The sequence below is a fragment of the Elgaria multicarinata genome, chromosome 21 (genome assembly GCF_023053635.1).
Source record: "Elgaria multicarinata webbii isolate HBS135686 ecotype San Diego chromosome 21, rElgMul1.1.pri, whole genome shotgun sequence".
Classification (NCBI taxonomy): domain Eukaryota; kingdom Metazoa; phylum Chordata; class Lepidosauria; order Squamata; family Anguidae; genus Elgaria; species Elgaria multicarinata.
In genome coordinates, this window is record NC_086191.1 from 1,689,313 (window position 1) to 1,708,376 (window position 19,064).

Below are 19,064 nucleotides of genomic sequence, written 5' to 3' on the forward strand. Positions count from 1 at the left end.
GACGTTTCGGAATGGGGGGGGGGGGAACACAGAAGTGGGGAGGCCACCAAACCGCCAGTGGTTAGGGGAAGGAGGCGGGGCCAAGGGAAGGAGGTGGGGCCATTTAGGGCCCCCGGATATGGCCCCACAGGCCTGAGCTCCTCCACCCCCCCGCCTTACGTGCTCCACATCTCTTGGGAGGAGTCCGAGGCCATTCATTCCCCGCCCCACTGTGTGGCCGACCTCACCCTCCCTGCAAGCCCCGGAGCAAGCGCTGCCTCTTCCCATGGCCGCCTGAGCCAATAAGCCTGGGGGAGGAGAGAAAGGCAGCCCCAGCTGGGGGCTTCCGGCCCCGGAGTAGCCGCGAGTGGCTGGCGTGGCCGGGGAAGACCCCGCTCCCTCTCCGAGTGGTGCCTTGGGAGAGAACCAACAGCACTCCTCGCTCTGGCATTCCGTCGGGCCCCCACCCAGCAAGTTGTGACCTATTTCAGCTGAATTTACCGACACAGGCCCAAGCAGAAATGGGCCCCGCTCCAACACCACAGTGCAGACGCAGCACCTTTTTCTTCCCTTTTAAAGAGCCTCTTTCCCATGGCAGATTTAGGTCGAAGAGGAGGACAGCCATTCTTCCTTGCCCCCACGGGGCAACCTGGGCGAGAGGTTGGTCAGCAGCTTCAAGGAGAGGCAGTTCTGATGGGGCTAAATAGGCTGAAGTCATTGGGTGGGGGGCTCCATCTCCTCTCCTCCCTACTTCGTCAGTGGTCAGTCCCGAGGGACCAGCGCTGCAAGACCAAGAACAGCCTGCCAAAACGGGCCCCTCCTCTTCGACCCCCCCCCCCCCGGAGCAGCCCTGCCATCCCGCGAGGCTGCCCCTGGGAGTATGGAAACCACAAGGGCGAGGCAGGTCTCCGCGGAAAATACACGTGTGACCGGCCCGGCCCAAGTGGGCACGTCATCACGCCTCTGCGGCATGGGGCCAGAGCATTCGGGGGCACCCAAAGAAGTAGCACCGTGCCAGACGCCCACGCCCCACGGTGTGCAACCAACGATGAAAATGCCCTGTTTCCAGTCCAGCACACCTGGAGAGCGCCAGGCTGGGGAAGGCTGCGGCATGCCCTACCAGCCATGCTTTGATGATGCTCAGTTGCCGTTTAATTATCTGGCCTTCCCCATAACCTCCCTGGGCCTCAGGGCGCGCATCACCTCATTCCAGGCTCAAAAAAACATACGTGGGCATGGCGGGGGGGGGGGGGGAGGAAGGTCTGCAGGAACGAACAAGGAGTGCTCCATCGCACCCCACCCATCCCCACCTGACCAGGCCAAGCCTCAAGAGAGAGCGAGGCGGACGCGCCCCCTCCCTTCCCAGAACCCTCCCACCGTGCAAAGCAAAGGAAACCGCCGCCGCCGCCGCCACGTACTTCTGCGAGAGCAACACACACAGTTCAAAGCAAGGCAAGGGAATATTACACGCTTTGCATAAATGCCAGGAGATGAAACGGAGGCCTGCTTGTGTTCTGCTGGTGTTGCTCAAAGGGCTTTTGCCATTGGCAGGAGGAGAAGCTTCATCTCCTTCAGTGGCAGGGCCTACCGCCCCATCCGGCTTTTGATCCAAAACACGTGTGTGTGTGTGTGTGTGTGTGTGTGTGTGTGTGTGATAGATAGATAGATATAGACACACACACACACACACACCTGGCATACAAATGCAACAGGGCGAGGCCAGAGCCAAGTCAAGGATAGTGGCTGCTTTGGAATGCAGGAGCACCTGGAGCCAGCTGGATAATAAGGCAGTACAGACATATTTAGGAAAATTACATGAAAAAGCAAGCAAGGGCTAGCAAAAAGGGGTTGGAAGATACGGGTCCAGCCCAAGTCCTTCCGTGACTCTGCGTTCACGGAGACCCCAGGAACTCAGTCTTGAAACGCTTGAAGCGTTGTTTTAGATTCACTGTTGTTCCCCACCTCAATCCAAGTGGAGAGGCGGGTAAGAAATAAATGTATTATTATTATTATTATTATTATTATTATTATTATTATTATTATTATTATTTAAGAACACTGTGTGGGACAGTGGGCTGCCAGGGGAGAAATGCACATTTTGGGTTGTCGTTACTTATTTTCCAGAGGTTGATTTGTGCCACCCCCTATTTGGGGCACCTGGGATCCCCCCTCCCCGAGTGAAACTGTGCAGGAGACTGACGGCGCATTGGGTGCCTCTGCCTCTAGCGGAGGCCGCCTTTGGAGTGCAGTCCTAATCCTGCAAACCTTGAAGGGTTTTTATAGCAGCAATATGATCCCGTTTTGCCATGCAACTCCAGAGGTGAGCAAATTAACCCATGGTGCCCGACAGATGACACGATAACCCACAGTGGGTTAAATAACCCCTACTGCAGACTGTGAGCTATCAGAGTGGGTTATTTCTGGCAAATAAACCATCGTGATTAAAAAAATTCCCAACAGACAACCTAGTAACCCACAATAGGTTAGATAATCCACACTGGGTTAAATAACCCACTGTAAATTATTTAACCTATCATGAGTTAGGTCTTCCATTGGGAATTTTTAAAATCATGATAGGTTATTTGCAGGGTGGATTTGATTTAAATCAATTTGATTTAAATCATGATTTAAATCACGATTTAAATTACTCAGAAAGACTTGATTTAATCATGTGACTCTCCCCCCCAAAAAGTGCACTCTATTCATTGATTTTTTTAAAAACTTAGGTTGATTCTGTGTACATAGATTTGCAAAGGAACAACGGGATTGTGATCTCTGCAGACACAAATTCACAGTTTTGAGAACTGTAAAACCAAGCATTTGTGATAATTCCTTCTAGATAGAAAAAACGCCCAATAATCTTACAGGAACCTCTGGAAGAGCATGACATTGTGAATGGATTAATGGAATTCATTTACCAAAAAATTTAAACATTGCATGAATATACAGCCTCATGCTACATAATTAAAAACTAATCCTTATTTCATGATGAATAACTTTTGGACTATAATGTATCTTAAATAGAAAACTATCTTTAGATAGATTTTTCCTCAAAAAGCATTTTATTAAAAAATTCAATTTAAAAAAAAATATTCATTGATTTTTATCCACCCTGGTTATTTGCCAGAAATAATCCACACAATGGGTTAAATAACCCATATCATCCAAACCCAGACTTTTAAAGTGAGTTTTATAATATTTTGCTTATGATCGATTAGAATTGCTGATAATTTTAATTGCTTATTCCTTTTGTTTTCCTTTCAAAGTTATCTCATTTCTTGTAATGGGAGGTGTCAGGAAAGTCATTCAAATTCACCTTCTGACCCCAAGTGACTAAAATAAGGCTTTATTTAGGGGATGAGGAGCAGTGAGTGAGCTTTTATACTGTTTTACTTTTTATGGGCACCATATTTAATCATCCTCTATATAAAAAATGGGAAAGAAAAAGAAAAGGAGTTTTGGAAATCAAATTTCAGTAAACATTTCTAACAATCTAAGTCAGCCAAAAGTGGGGTGAAAGCCGAGGTGTGCGAGTGTCTAGCTCCTTGCTACCAAATACCAAACAGAGCAAATTAGATATAGTTTTCTCTCCTTTGGTTAAAGGTCATATACTAACCAATTTTAATATTCCTGTTTCAAACAGATTCACTATGCTTGAGATGGATCGCTTTGATTTCGGTGGGACTGAAGATTTTGAAGTCAAACCTAATCTCTGATCCCAGTGTAAATTCAACCTACATCTGGAACATTTAACACCAATGTTCTGCTTGTCAGCACTGAGCTAAAGTGGTCACATGCCTCTCAAACATCTGAAAAATTAAATGCTTTGCTCTCTTTATTAATAACAATCACACGGCTTCTTTAAGAGGTGCTACTTTGCCCACTTCACGCCCGACTGATAGCTCCAAGCCTAAAAATAAATTGCAAATGGAATCTAAAGCTTACACCCAAGTTTTACGATTTTTTCCTTAAAAGGACCATCCCCCTTGTTGGGGCAAGACTCAGCTGGCTGTGCAATGTTTAAGTGTTCAGTTAAAACTTTAGCAGAATCCCCTGCAGAATGAAAAACAAAAACTCTGCGTGTCTCTAAGGCTTCCAAAGAGCAAAATAATTTAGCTCAAGCACCTTTTGGTTTAGTCAGCTGGGTTGAACCCTGTGTTCAGATAGTTCCACCACAGTGTCCCACCTGCTTATCCTGGGTCCGAAACGTGGCAGCGGAATCGGTGGGCTTCCTTTTCTGCACTCCCTTCAGCTGAGGAGTTACTTACTGTGGAAAGGCTCAACAACCATTTGAAAAGATGAACTTTTCAATCGTCTCAACTCTCCTAAAGTCCAGGAGGAGCAGATTTCGGCTCTACAAACCAAATGTCCCCAGACAGATAAATCGGAGGAATTGTATTATGTTGCACCTGAGGTGAGACAACGCAAGCTATTTGATAAACTTCTGCTAGATTGGATAGCAGTCAGGGCTTTATAGCCTGTAGAAATAGGGTTTCCTGGGTCTGTAGCAGTCATGGAAACTATACATTTGTCTCTTCAGCAAACAATCGTTTTAAAACATTTTTAAAACGATTTAAAAATGGAGTTATGATTCACAGACAGACAGATAAGATTGAAGTTCATTTTTGTGAACCGCCCAGAGAGCTTCAGCTATTGGGCAGTATAAAAATGTAATAATAATAATAATAATAATAATAATAATAATAATAATAAGTAGTAGTAGTTTTGTTAGATCTCAGACAAAAGGCAGTTCAGAGGGGAAGTGGCCATAGCGGTCTGGGATGGGATGTGGCCCACTGGGTGAATAAACTGCAGGGTAGTACTTTTTAAGAGTATGTACGCAGCTTTTATACCGTGTGCATTCAGAAATCATGGCTCTGTGTGAAAAATTGGGTCTGAAGGGGCTGAAACATTTTATCTCCCAGCTGTTTCATCTAGTGCGATTGGAAATCCCACTGGAGGGGGACTCATTTTTGCCGCCACTTGTTTTGAAGGGTCAACAATATGAGTTAAAACTCATAGCAAGAGGGAGGAGGCGGACAGGTCTCCTCTCCTATCAGGGGAGGAGACCTGTCCGCTGGGAACCAGCGCCATCATTCACCTGGAAGGACAGAGAGAGCAATAAGCCAACCCTGTGTTTATAGCCTACTCCACAAATGACGATTAACGTGTCGCCCAAGCACGTCCGTGGAGTGGACTATTCACACAGGGTTGGCTATTGTGTTGTCCGAACGCACCCACTATGTGGTCTTTGCCATATGGGACAACAGAATTCAAAAGATAGTAAAACTAATTAGGCAGGATTTATTCTAAATAATTTAAAATTTAAGTGAATCTCACTGTTTCAAATGGATCTGGTTTCAGTGGTCCTTTTGGAGAATTTACCTAAATTGGCTCTTCAAGGAGAAAGTGTGATCGATTACATTTTAATTTTTCTGCAGCCTTTCCCAGAAATCCTGAATTTTCAAGTTGAGAATAGGGTATTAAGCGACTCCCCCAATGCTTTACATTTTAGATTTTATGGCCCACAAGGGATAAAGAGACATCTAAATTCCATGTAGGGGTTAATCAACTGTTTCAACAAAAAGAAGGATAAAATGAAATCCCCAAGTATTACCAGATTTAAATAAAAAATTGCAGGCCAAGGAAATTTTAAATCTAAGGGAGAAATTGCTGTTAGTCTCCTTGTTGTAGACCTGTACTGCCAGAAATCAAAGGATAACCACAATTTCTCTGTAGTGAGATGAGCCAACAGGAAAAGGTCCGCCCTCCACTAGCTGATGGCCAGTATGACAAAGATTGCCGGTTATTAAAGAGACAACTGCAGAAGATGATTATGGTATATAGAAAGCACAATGTTCCCCAGATACCACAGCATTTCTATGACATATGTAGATCATATAAACAACTGAAGGAAAAAACAGTATTTGAGAGACTCAGTTCAGACAACACGTTTCTCAACGGTTGTTTTAGAACTCCATGGTGGAGACATTACACCACCATTGAGAAATGTGTTGTCTGGTGGGAAAACTCCACGCAATGGTGGAGGTTTTTTGTTGGAAAACACTCCATGCAGAGGAGAGTTCCTACACAACCGTTGTGTGGCGGGCTCTGTAGAGTTTTCCATTGCATTGAGTTGACTTTTCCCACTGGCTAGAGTTCCCTGGCAAGAGTGGCGAAAGGAGCAAGTGCTGCTCTAGGAGAGCCACCGGGATATATTTTTTGGGTAGCAATGGCTGATGGGATACCATTGGGAGGACCGGGGGAGGAGAGAGGGCGGAGGAATTGTAAATCAAACATCACAATGGATTTTACTCAACTCCACAGTAGCCCATAGTCGCACAATGGTCGAGTTAGAACATGTTGTGTGGGGAGGGTCCCCTAAAAACTCAACCGTTGAGTGGAGCTTTCACACTGCGCTGACTAACGTGTTGTCTGAACTGAGCCAGCCTCTGCCCTAACTCAAAAGGATACCAAAACATTTTGGGAAATGGTAGCTAAAATGGAGGGCCGGATTGCCTTCTGTTTCCAATTCCCACATATCGATGGAAAGGTGGGAAACCAACTTTAGTAATCTGTTCAATGAACAGCCACAACTGACTGCTACTAGCTTAGAAGTAGCTTTACATCAGCACAAATTTCAGACTTGCCACCAGTCGCTGTGGAAGAGGTAAATAGACTTTTATCCCGAAGGCTCCAGAGCGGGTCCATCTTCTACTTGAACTTTTTACTGTCTTTATGGATGGGTGGGCTCCCATGTTGGCAGCTCTATTCTCTCAATGTTTCCCGCCAAGACGTTCAGCCATAGTTATACTAATATCTAAGAGAGGCCGTAAGACAGATCCCGCTAATTATGGGTCTGTAAGCTTACTGGATGTACTGGGCAAATTATATGCCTGCCATCTATGTGACAAGTTGGAACAGTAGGGTTAATTTTCATGATTTCTTGGAACCAGAACAGGTTGGCTTTAGACCAGGACACTCCCCGCTAGATCATGGTTTAATTCTTCATCACATAGTTTTTTAAAAAAGCTTAAAAGGTCGATCAAGCAGTGTTTATGTAGCCTTTATTGACTTATCTCATGGACAGCTATGATCCAGATTACTGTTCTCAAGTATCGACAACCTTCTGAACCATATTAGAAGTGTATATACAGATATAACTTTGAAATTAAGGATTGGCACATTTTTCTAATAAGATCCCAGCTACAAAGGCTGCAGTTTGGCTCCTCTGCTTTTCAATTTCTATTTGAATATTGCAGTGGCTTTTTAAAAAGATGACCAATTCTTCCCTGTAAAGGATGATGCAATAATACTTTCTCAGACACAAATTGGCCTTCGCAGACTGCTAAGACTATTCAGCCAGTACTGCCAAATTGAACATCTGAGCATAAATTATAACAAAAATTATAGGTTTTGGCAGAACTACTAGACCCCACAAGTGGCTGCTTGATGGACATCAGATAGAACAAGTGGGGGGAAATTAATTACCTAGGTATAATGTTTCATCCGAGCAGGTCTGTGGTTTTCACACATACTGAAAGTAACTCAAATGGCAGACAGGGCTGCAAATGAGCTGCTAAGATTTCAATTTCACAGGACTGAAGGTAGAACCTGATTAAACCAACTCTTGAAATAGATACACGCAGAACTGCACCCCAGCTATTTTACAGTGCCCCTTTACGTCCCTTGGATCAGCTTGATCCTTTAGAAAAGGTTCAGAATAATGTTGCATGTAGAGTCTTGTCAGTACAGAATTAGACCTTCCCCAGACTGAAAGCCAGGCACTGGGAGGGCGGGCTATGTGCAGCAGAAGCTCTGTGAGACAGCTTTAAGTCTGGACTTCTCTGTTCCTTATTTACTAACCTTGGGCTATGTGAAAGCCAAAAGGCACTTCTTGCCTGAAAGATGTCGCATTGCAAAGTAACCGTGGAGACATTTTTCTTTGTAAATCAAATCCCTTATATGCTAGTATTATGTGTATACCTGCTCAGGTACCACTTTATTTTGAACATCTAGTGGAGAAGGAACTAAGGGTTGCTTTTACAGAAGCCTGGCTAAATGTTCTCCCAAAGGCAGACTATACTGGAGAATATCCCAAGAAATCTTAGAATCTGCCCATGTAACACAGTAGAGGTGGAGGACAAGCTGAATATGAGCCAACGGTGTGATGTGGCTTCAAAAAAAGCAAATGCTATTTGGGGCTGCAGCAATAGAAGTATAGCTTCCAAATTGCGAAAGGTATTGATTGTCCTCTATTCGGCCCTGGTCAAGCCTCATCTTGAGTATTGCGTCCAATTCTGGGCACCACACTTGAAGAAGGTGAACCGCCCAGAGAGCTTCAGCTATTGGGCAGTATAAAAATGTAATAAATAAATAAATAAATAAGGATGCAGACAAGCTGGAGGGGGTTCAGAGGAGGCCAACCAGGATGATCAGGGTCTGGAAACAAAGCCCTATAAAGAGAGACTGAAAGAACTGGGCATGTTTAGCCAGGAGAAGAGAAGATGGAGGGGAGACATGATAGCACTCTTTAAGTCCTTGAAAGGTTGTCACACAGAGGAGGGCCAAGATCTCTTATTGATCATCACAAAGTGCAGGACACAGAATAATGGGCTCAAGTGACAGGAAGCCAAATTCCAGCTGGACATCAGGAAAAACATCCTGACTGTTAGAACAGTATGACAATGGAACCAGTTACCTAGGGAGGTTGTGGGCTCTCCCACCTTAGAGGCATTCAAGAGGCAGCTGGACAGATATCTGTCAGGTATGCTTGAAGGTAGATTCCTGCATTGAGCAGGGGGTTGGACTCGATGGCCTTAGAGGCCCCTTCCAACTCTACCATTCTATGATTCTATGACTTTGCCCACTTTATATGGGGAGTCTAAAATGTTTACTATGTTAATAGACCCGTATATAAAGCCACTATCGGCAAGGAAAACAAAGAAAACTAGCCATGAGAAACTGCTATATTTGCTTTTATACCAGGACACATATACCACATTCAAAACCGCAAAGATTATTGCATTTGCCTTGAAAGCACCTCCAAAAGTAACTGGATTAAAGACTTCATCTATACTATCCAATTGTTTAGGAGCTGTAAATCTTGCCCTCTGTGTTCAGTAGAGGTGCAATCTCTACTGAGATTAAGTAAATTTAGGTATAATCAGACTGTTTTTGCTGTAATATCTTTATTTTAACTGCTTGAATTTTAATTTAATTTGCTATATAGAAATTGACGGATAGTTGTTTCTTTTGGGATTGTACAGTCGCTGATTGTGAAGTACAATAAACTACATTTCTTCTGCTTCAGAGTTCCTGGAGTCCTACAGGTTTGTGTTAGAATGGGAATGACAATGACCCACCTACAGGGATGCTTCACAGGTGAGTCAGAAGACCAAACATGCATGATTTAAAAAAAGAACAGAACAGAACAGAGGAGCAGAATATTTATTACCAGGTTATAAACTTTAATCCACTAGATCAGGTAGAGAGCCACTTTTGCCCCATTTGCTGAACTGACCCTGTGGCCAGGATGTTGGGGGTGGGGATGCATCCAACAATGGGCGGAGCCACTAGCCAAAATGGGTGGCGCCACTGAACCTCCCCAGCCCCTCCTCAGGTGATCAGCTGACTGGGGGGGGGACCCTTTCATCCGTATCCTGGTGCAGTGGGTGGGAAGTTCATGCTAGCAACATTGGAAGCTGCTGAGTCAGACCCTTGGTCCATGTAGCTCAGCAAAGTCAACACTGACTGGCAGTTGCTCTCCAGGGTTTCGATCCAGACATTTCCCCTGCCTTACCTGGAGATGCTGCCGGGGACTGAACCTGAGAGCCTATGCATGCAAAGCGGGGGCAATTCCACCCCTGAGCCTCAGCCTCCCGGTCTAAGGTGTGGCCTCCTCTTTCCCCTGCTGAAGGAACCTGTCCGAAAATGAACCCGGGACTGCAGAACCAAAGCAAGAACGGTGCCCCGACAACAGCTTCCCCCAACCCAATCCGGTGCCCTCTAGATACATTGGACTGTAACCTCCATGAAACCCCAGCCAGCATCGCCATTGGCTGGTCTAAAACAAGCCTAGTATTAAAACATTCATTGTAAAGCTTTTTAATTGACAGCAGTAGCATCCGCAATTAGTTGGGCAGCACATTTTTTAAAATGTATTATTTTTGATGCAAATACTTCTACAAATTGTAGATGGCAGGCTCCATCTTAGAAGAAGCATTCCCCCTTCATGTACACAGGAGGGAAGGCAGGCAGGCCTCTCTTCTCAGAAGGCTCCTACTGCAATGCATGTCCAAGTCATCCAAGTATAAGAGAATGACTGGGTTCAGACGACATGATAACCCACGGTGGGTTAAATAGTCAAAGGTTGCTTATTGTGTCATCTGTCAGGACTTTTTCACGCTATGGTTGGTTATTCAGCCAAAATAACGCGAATAACCGACACTGGGCAGAGTTAATTATTTGAACAACCGTCGGTTATCATGCCATGTGTCAGTCACCATTGACTATTTCGTCACACAAAGTTGATTATTTTTGGTGACTACATTATCACCTGGCAAGAATAACCAAAGCAGCAGTGGCCTCTCTAGACCAGCCAGCAGAACTCGCAAGGGCTGATGGGATACCAGCGGGAGGATCAGGGAGGGAGGGGGGGATGTGTCAATCAAACACGCCGTTGACTAATAGTCAACTCGACCCTGGCCTTCATCCACACCACGGTTGTTTATGATCATGTCGTGTGGGGAGCTCCCCTTCAATAACCAACCGCGGAGTTGACTATTAACACACCTTGGACTATTGTGTTGTCTGAATGCAGCCAATGCTTTTTTCTCTTCAAAAGTGCTGTTTTAGCTGCTTGCACATTTATGCAGATTTAATCTGTTAACCCGGCGGCTCAAACTGACGTGGTTCCTCAAACAGCAGCCCTATCAACTGCGCCTTCCGAGTGAACTCTGCGCGTCCACCCTCTATTGTTCGCTTCCTCTCGGCCTCCATCTTCCCCCTCTGCAAAATGGACTCTGGTCCCCCATCCCCATCGCCAGCACCGGCCAAGCAGAAAAAGCCACGCTGAGCGGGCTCAGCAGATGGAGGGCAAGACAAAGCGCCGGAGGCCTGGAAAACAGCAGGACTGCAGGAGAGCCGAGACGCAGTTTGGCTGCCCCTCCATCCCCAGTTACCAGGCTTTCTTGGCAGAGTTTTACGGGAAATGGGGGCTGGCGGGGGGGGGGGGAGAAAGAGAAGGATCAGAGGAGAATGAAAGGAGCCAAAGTGTCCTCAATGTGCAATCAACCATGTGGCTAAGAAATACGGCGGCGGCTTTAGCAAAGGGAGCAAAGGGACGAGCTGGCGGGCAAGGAGAAAGGCTACAGCTCAGGGACAGAGTTCAGCATCAGGTTCAGCATCTCCAGAGGACCAGGTGGAAAGTGATGCAAAAGACTCTTCTCCTTGGAGAGCCCGGAAAATTGCTGCCAGCCAGAGTAGACAAAGTTGAGCTAGACAGACAAGCAACCTGATCTTGCCTGTGTTGTTGTTCTTATTATAGAATAATAATAATAATAATAATAATTATTATTATTATTCTATACCGCTCCATAGCTGAAGCTCTCTCAGTGATTAAAACAATTAAAAACGTATACAAATTTTAAAACCATAAAAAACATACTGTGTACACAAAAACATACATTTAAAACAACTATGAACAACTATAGCTGAACCTAAAAACAGGTCCGGGATCAGTTATGCTATGAATGAGGTTATATTGCACATGTGAAGTTGTCCTATGGAGTCGGACCCCGTCGTCTACCCTGATGGGGACGAAGGCCGTCCTGACAACAGCCTTTAGTTAACTGATGCAATCGGCTGCCCAAAACATTTGGCCACCAGCTGATGTGCCTTTATGTAAAACTTCCTTCCCTAACCTGTTATCCTCCAGATGTGTTGGGACTACAACTCCCAACGCATCTGGAGGGTACCAGGTTGAGGAAGGCTGACAAAAGAATTTGACAAATGCGAGGAAGAGGAGACGTCATTGCTGAACGCAGAACTATCTGTACCTTCAGGATGAACTCACCAGGTCTGGATTTGTACAAAAAGAAATTAACAGGAAGATATAATCGTCAATAATAATAATAATAATAATAATAATAATAACGGTCCCTTCACTCAAGAACGCTTAAGTCCAACGCACTTAATTTTCACTGTATGTTTTTCTGTCTCTTGCTTGATCTCTCCACCTTTTCTAGATAGATTGTGATGCTACCACACTGGCTCGGCCGTCCACAGATCAGGGCGTGTCCTACTCACTTCCTGAACACCCTCCAACGGAATCTGAGACACCGCGACACCCATCAGCAACCGCTTGGAGACCTTTAAGCCGAGCCGAACCCAACACTAAACCAACATTTCACAATGACAGACACACAATGGCCTGAGTCAAGGAATGCAAAATTGTATTATAGGAGAGGAGGGTATTTATTCAAATAGGCATCATGCAGCCCTTACTCTTTGCACAAGATTTAATAAGGCTGACACTCATTTAAAGGAATTTATATCCAATCATATGAGTTTTAATCAATTCAATTTGAGCTGATCATGAGTTTGCTAACATCTACATGAAGCTACTGAGTAAAGGTCATCCAGAAATTTCAGTGGCAGCCAACTTGCTCTTGGGTTCTCGCTGTCTCTCTTTCTCTCTCATTTCCAATACCTTATCTCAGGAAGGAGTGGAAGTTCTGAACCCATGTTTGGAGGCAATCTTATTTATTTGTAGGCCACTTTTAAAAATGGAACACTCTCAAGGACATGTACAAGATAAAAACCACCCAAAGCGGATGCAATAAAAATCAGCAAGTACATATTCAATCACAATCCATAGAAACAGAGATTTACCAATAAAAAGCCATAGAAACAGACACTACCAATAAAATCAACAGCCCAAGACACCACAAGAAGGCCAAGAGAAGCTAGCAGGACTTCTAGCTTTCCTGAAGACCTGAAAAAGGGGCGTGGCAAACTCCTGATGGAAGCTGATCCTAAACAAGGAAGGCGTTGCATCAACCTTGCAAAAGATGAGGGTGAACGAACTGAACCTCAATCCAGTTAATGTATGTCTGGTTGGGCTTTCGGAGGATCCTGGGAGGAGGTATTCAACATGTCCTGGATGGTTCTGCTTCTAGATCCATCTCTGCTTCTGGAGGTGCAGAGGTGGCCAAGAATGTCTTCTACTAACTTCATCTAGTACACCCATTTTGGCCTTTCCAGCAGAAGTCACAGCTGGCCAGCTCTAGGCTGGAGTACTACAATTCACTCTACATAGGGCTGCCCTTGAAGAACATCTGAGAACTTCAGTGAGTGCAGAACAAGGCATGCAGATTGTTATCTGGAGGCAGCAGCACAGACCATATTAGGTCAATAGTCTGCCAGCTTGACTGATTCACCGATTCTTTGTGGGCTCAATTCAAGATGCTGGATTTGGCTTTTAAAGCCCTCCTCAATCAGCCTTTCCCAATCTGGTGCTCTCCAGATGTATTTGCTACCACGGGATGCAGTGATGGCCACGAATTTGGATGGCTTTAAGATTAGACAAATTCCTTGAAGAGAAGGTTATCAATGGTGCTATCTCCAGTATCAGAGGCAGAAACACCAGTTGTTACTGGGGAACACGGGTGGAAGGGTGCTATTGCACTAGAGTCCTGCTAGTGGGTTCCTGGTCGACAGCTAGTTGGCCACTGCATGAACAGAATGCTTGACTAGATGGAACCTTGGTCTGATCCAGCATCAGAGCTCCTCTTATGTTCTTATACAGAGCCACTGCCAGTCAATGTTGACAATACTGAGCTAGATGGACTGAGGGTCTGATTCAGTATAAGGCAGCTTCCTATGTTCCTAGTCTGGAACCAGAACGTTTCAGGAATGTTCTCCTTGCTTGGGACCTCTGCTTCTCTTCTAAGGACCTTCTTGCAATCCTAACAACAGATGTGTGGGTGGTGGGACAAGACAGAAGGTCTTCAACTATGGTGCCCCGGTTACGGAGCAACTTCCCCAGAAAGGAAGTTGCTCCGTAACTTAAGTCTGAAGTATTATTATTGATATTATTATTTATATAGCACCAACAATGTACTTGGTGCTGTACAGTATGTACAAATAAAACAGCAACAATATCCTGCCCAGAGGCTTACAATCTAAAAGTAGGCACTGAAGGCATTTATGTGTGTGTGTTTTTAAGTTAAGCAGAACATTTAAGGCCTTTTAGTTTTGTTCCTTCTATCTGCCCTGTGTTGCTGTAATTAAAATTGCATTTTATTGCATTGTGTTGTATTTTAAACTTCTTTTGTTGTTATGCACTTTTATTCTGTTTGCTTTAAGGTGTCTTTTATCTGCTTTTACAGCTAAATAAAAATAAATCTGAATAAATATACATATGAATGACATATCTGAACCATAGAATCATAGAATAGCAGAGTTGGAAGGGGCCTACAAGGCCATCGAGTCCAACCCCCTGCTCAATGCAGAGAGCCCCGGCTATTGGGCGGTATAGAAATGAAATAAATAAATAAAATAAATGACACAGTTTGGAAGAAAAGGGCATATTTTCTTGATCCGTGTATGCATTGCATCTTGGAATAGATTGATGCCAGGGCAGGGGGGTGGGGGGAGAATGCCATTTCAAACATGGCGCCGATAGTTTTTGTAAATCCTTGCCTTAAAAACAATGTACAGTCATATATTTAGAAACCATACTGACCAATCAAATCAAGGGATCTTAAAATAAAGAATAAAAAAAGATTTACACCGATTAATGCAATCAATATAACTGATTGCATCTCCCAGTATTTAATAAAGCAAAATCCTAGGTCCACCACTGCCTCTTACGGAAAACCACGGTGCTCAACTTGCCCTTCTGTACTTTAAAGAAAGGACCATTTTTTTCTTCAGCAAGGCTAAAACTACCTGACAATATTTTACAAGCACACAGACCGCGGAGACCTGGTAGGAAGGCCTGACCGAGGAAGCGGTATCGCTCTATTTGGGAGGCGATGAAGGTTGTGTGGACAGCGGACCTGGGTTCCAATCCTGGGGGTGGGGGAACCTATTACCATTTCTTTTCAGCTGCAGACAAGCCCCCAAAGTGGGTGTGTGGGGTGAGGGATGCAGTGAGCAAATGGGTCCCGTATGCACAGCCCACCTCTCGCTCCCCACACCCAAAGAGAGCTGATAGCACTAAGGCAATAAAAGAATAAGACCTATTTCTGCTATTGTCCAAACTCCTTGGCTTTGGGGGGGAGGAAATAGGGGGATTTGGGGGAGGAGGGGGGGGGAAATGGGACTAAAGGGAAGAACGGCCTTTTGTGCCAGACGCTGGAGGGTTTTGCACATTTATCACGGCAGGAAAACAAAAGCTGGCCTGCAAACATGTCCACCCTGGTTGCCTAGGCGATGGCAACAGGGCCGAAGAGCTTGCAGGCCAGCATCCAAAGCAGGGGGAGGAGGAGGAGGGGGGGGGAAGAGGGGGTGTCAACCATGAAAAAAACCTCCCCCCCCTTCGCCCCGACCCCCACCCTGAGCTTTGTTCGGGGGGGGGGGAAGAGGAGGGTATCTCATGAAACAATGCAGCAGGGAAAATTGGGGCGAGGGGGGGAGGATGAAAAATTTGAAATGGGCCAAAGGGTGAGGGGGCTTTTTTTTGAAAAAGGACAGTGGGGCGGGGCGGGGTGGGTGAGTTTGCACTTTGTCCAGTCTTTTTCAGTGTTCCATGGGGCCTTGGGCAGATTTATGGGAACAGGAAGGGGTTAGGGGGCAGGCAGTGGGGGAGGGAGACCCAACGAGGGGAAAGCAAGGCTCCCGGCTCTGCTCCCAGCACCCAGCTGGGGCCAGGGGACGCGCACGGACGATGGGGAGCAGCTTCCAAAGGACGTGTTGCAAGAAATGCACTGAATTAAAGAGGGTCCTGGGAGCCCAAGATTTGGGGTGAGGGGGCAGGGGAGTGAGTAGCTTGGCGGTGGAGCTCCTGCTCCGCATGAAAAAGGTGCCAGGTGCTGCGTCTCCAGGCAGGGCCAGAAAAGACTCCTGACGGAAACCCCGGAGAGCCACTGCTGCCAGTCAGGGCGGGCAACACTGGACTAGATGGATGGACCGAGAGAATAAGGCAGTTTTCTAGGTTCCACCTGCCAACAGGAGTGTGAATTATTCTGGCACGGCCTTCTAACCACCAGCTTCAATTTATTTGTCCATAGGCAGGTTGGGGGAAACCACATCACAGTCTGAAGGTTTAGGAAACGCTACGTGAGGGCGTGCACTAGGACCGGCCCTCTTCTTGGCACCCTTCACACACACATATATCCTTGCACTCACTGGGCCTGTTCAGACAACACGCTACGCCATGGTTAGGCCGCTAACCCTTTTGCAGCAAATGGTGAGTTTAAACCATGGTTATGTAGCCACCATGGTTAGGAGTAGTTCACACATCACGCTAAGCCATAATGACCCTGTTCAGAAGACACGGTGCTTAAGCATTTTGAGCTAAAAATTATGGCTTAGCACGTCAAGTGAACCATGACTTATTGTATCATGTGAACCATTCCTAACCATGGTGGCTACATAATCACGGTTTAAACACACTATTTGCTGCAAAAGGGTTAGCGGCCTAACCATGGTTTAGCATGTTGTCTGAACATGCCCACAGTTTCCCGCAAAATGCATTTTGTGTCGTCTGAACAGGGTCAAAGAGCTGTGTGTACACAAGCCTGAGCACACAGGCATATTCATCAACCCACAACACCTTGCAGCCTCTACCACCACTATTTTCAAGTACTTTACGTGCAGCAATGAAGCTAAAACCTGTGTTTTTTTAAAAAAGGCAAATCTGTTACTATTATATCTTTATTCAATGGAGCTCATGGCATTACAAACAGCTCCACCCTTTTTATCTTTACAGTACCCCTATAAGGTTAATCTGAAAATGTGTGACTGGATTAAGGTCACTTTGCCACTGTCTTGGTCCAGCAGGGATTTGTACCTCGTCCTAGTCCAATACATCAGACTGGCTCTCCGTAGAGCCAAATTCTGTTCTAGGCAACGCAATGCTCACAGAGCCAACGCATGGACGCGGAAGGCAAAACCATTCTGCAGTTTAGGAATGATGAACTAACTGCCTTGTTTCGGACACAGGTGAGTGTGAAGACTTCTTTGGGTCTGGAGATACTTCTTCACTTGTCCAGTAGTTTTTTCTTAACAGAATATATCCCAGCAATATGGAATCTCACATCCAGACAAACAGATCAGTGACTGGTAGGAGAGGCATACTACAAGACTGGAAAGACAAATCACAGCCTTCAGTCTATTCATGTGCTGAAGACCTAACTTCCGTCTCTGTGCAAGAATGCATAATTTGCAAGAAACAAACAAACAAAAATCCTAAGAAATGCGCAAGCTACATAGATATACATAGCAGTGGACCAGTGACTGACTTCATCATATCAAGGAGTTTGAGGGCCCTGCCGTTCACACCAACCAACATCAGGTTCACTTTAATGAAATCCACAAGCCTCACCGCCTGACCCAAACTATGCCCCTCCTATTGGGCCCTAAAATACGGGAGCGTATAGAAAGTAGGTTAGGATTTACTGATAGAACTCCATGTGATTTGCAGTAGATCAGGAAAAGTTTCAGGCTCCCAGTAGTTTAACAACAGCGGTAACAAAGTCTTTTTCCCCCCCTTGCTAACGTAGGCTACTGAATTCAAGAACGCTTGGGGGGGGGGGACAGGATTAGATTGATGTGCCAAAAGTTCTGGTACCGAAAATAAAACGAACCACTATTTTGAAGCGAGGGATTCCCTCCCCACATCCAATATTATGTTATTAGTGCTTCCTTCCCCCCTTTTCTTTCTTTCCAGTCTTTTTTAAAAAAAGAAATGCAAAACCGCTAAAAATAATAAACAACTACAAATTAAAGAATAAGTCCCATGACCGTGAGGATTCTGTGTCCCCAAAGATTCCAGAAGGCAGGCTCTTCTTTTAGACAGGAATGAGTTTAAAGAAGAGCAGGCGCATCAACACAGGGCTTATGGACCATGCCCCAAACTAGTAAACCGTCAAACCCCATTTAGGAGTTAAGCGACACTCACCAACTTGGTGGCACACGAGACAGGGAAGTCGCTGGGACACAGAAGGGTCTTCTCCCACCGTTCCTTCAGTTCCACCAGCGGCCGAGCATTGCGGAGTCTTCAAAGCAGTCGGCAGCTGGGTCCAGACGCCTAGTCCCGTCCCAGTCGGTGGGGCAAGTCCCGGGTTTCAACATCTACAACGGCTGTGATGCCCAGATTCTAGAAGCAAGCTGTTGAAAGAACACATCTGAAATATGAGGTTTGCGTGGAGGGTGGACGGCAGCGGGCTTCAGTTAAGGGGGTCACTCACAGAGCATGCATTACTTATGAGAATGATGATTAAGTTCTTGTTTTAGCCCCTAACCAGAAACAACAGTCATCATAGCAACATCAGGCAAGAGCTAAAAAAAAGAAAGAAGGATATTGCAGAACTAGAAAAGGTGCAAAAGAAGGCAATCAAAATGATAAAGGATTGGTGCACTTTTCCTACTTGGGAAGGCCAAAGTGTTTGGGGCTTTTTTGATTAGGAAAAAGGACGACATGGGGTTGGAAGAGACTCACAATAGAGGTTCATGGAAATCTGGCATGGTGTGGAGAAAGTGGACAGAGACTTGTTTTCTCCTGTTATCACACCACTAGACCTCAAGTTTATCCAGCACAATTCACAGGCAGAAGATTCAGGACAGTTTATGCCTCAAGATGCAGTGGGAGCTGCTAGCTTAGCCGGCTTTAATGGGGGATTAGACAAATTCACGGAGGAGGGGGAGGTAGTTTATCAATGGCTACTAGCCTGGAAGCCTAAATGGAACTTACGCGGTCAGAGACCCCCGTGCTAGAGAATATCAGCCTGTGGCTTTCCAAGACGTATCTGCTTGGCCACTGCGGGCAACAGGATACTGGACTACTTAGACCTTTGATCTGATCCAACAAGACTCTTCTGATAACAGGGATCTTATAACAGCAAGGAAACATCGAA

The 19,064-nt window shown here is 45.5% G+C and overlaps 1 protein-coding gene across 2 annotated transcripts in view; it reads right to left on the minus strand.

Moving 5' to 3' along the window:
* The window catches only part of VANGL2 (VANGL planar cell polarity protein 2), a 56,639-nt gene that overhangs the window by 19,273 nt on the left and 18,302 nt on the right, over nt 1–19,064 (minus strand). For both annotated transcript variants that reach the window (XM_063145793.1, XM_063145792.1), the window contains exon 2: nt 18,110–18,318. The gene's annotated coding sequence lies outside the window, so the exon portion shown is untranslated. The remainder of the gene's footprint in view (nt 1–18,109; nt 18,319–19,064) is intronic.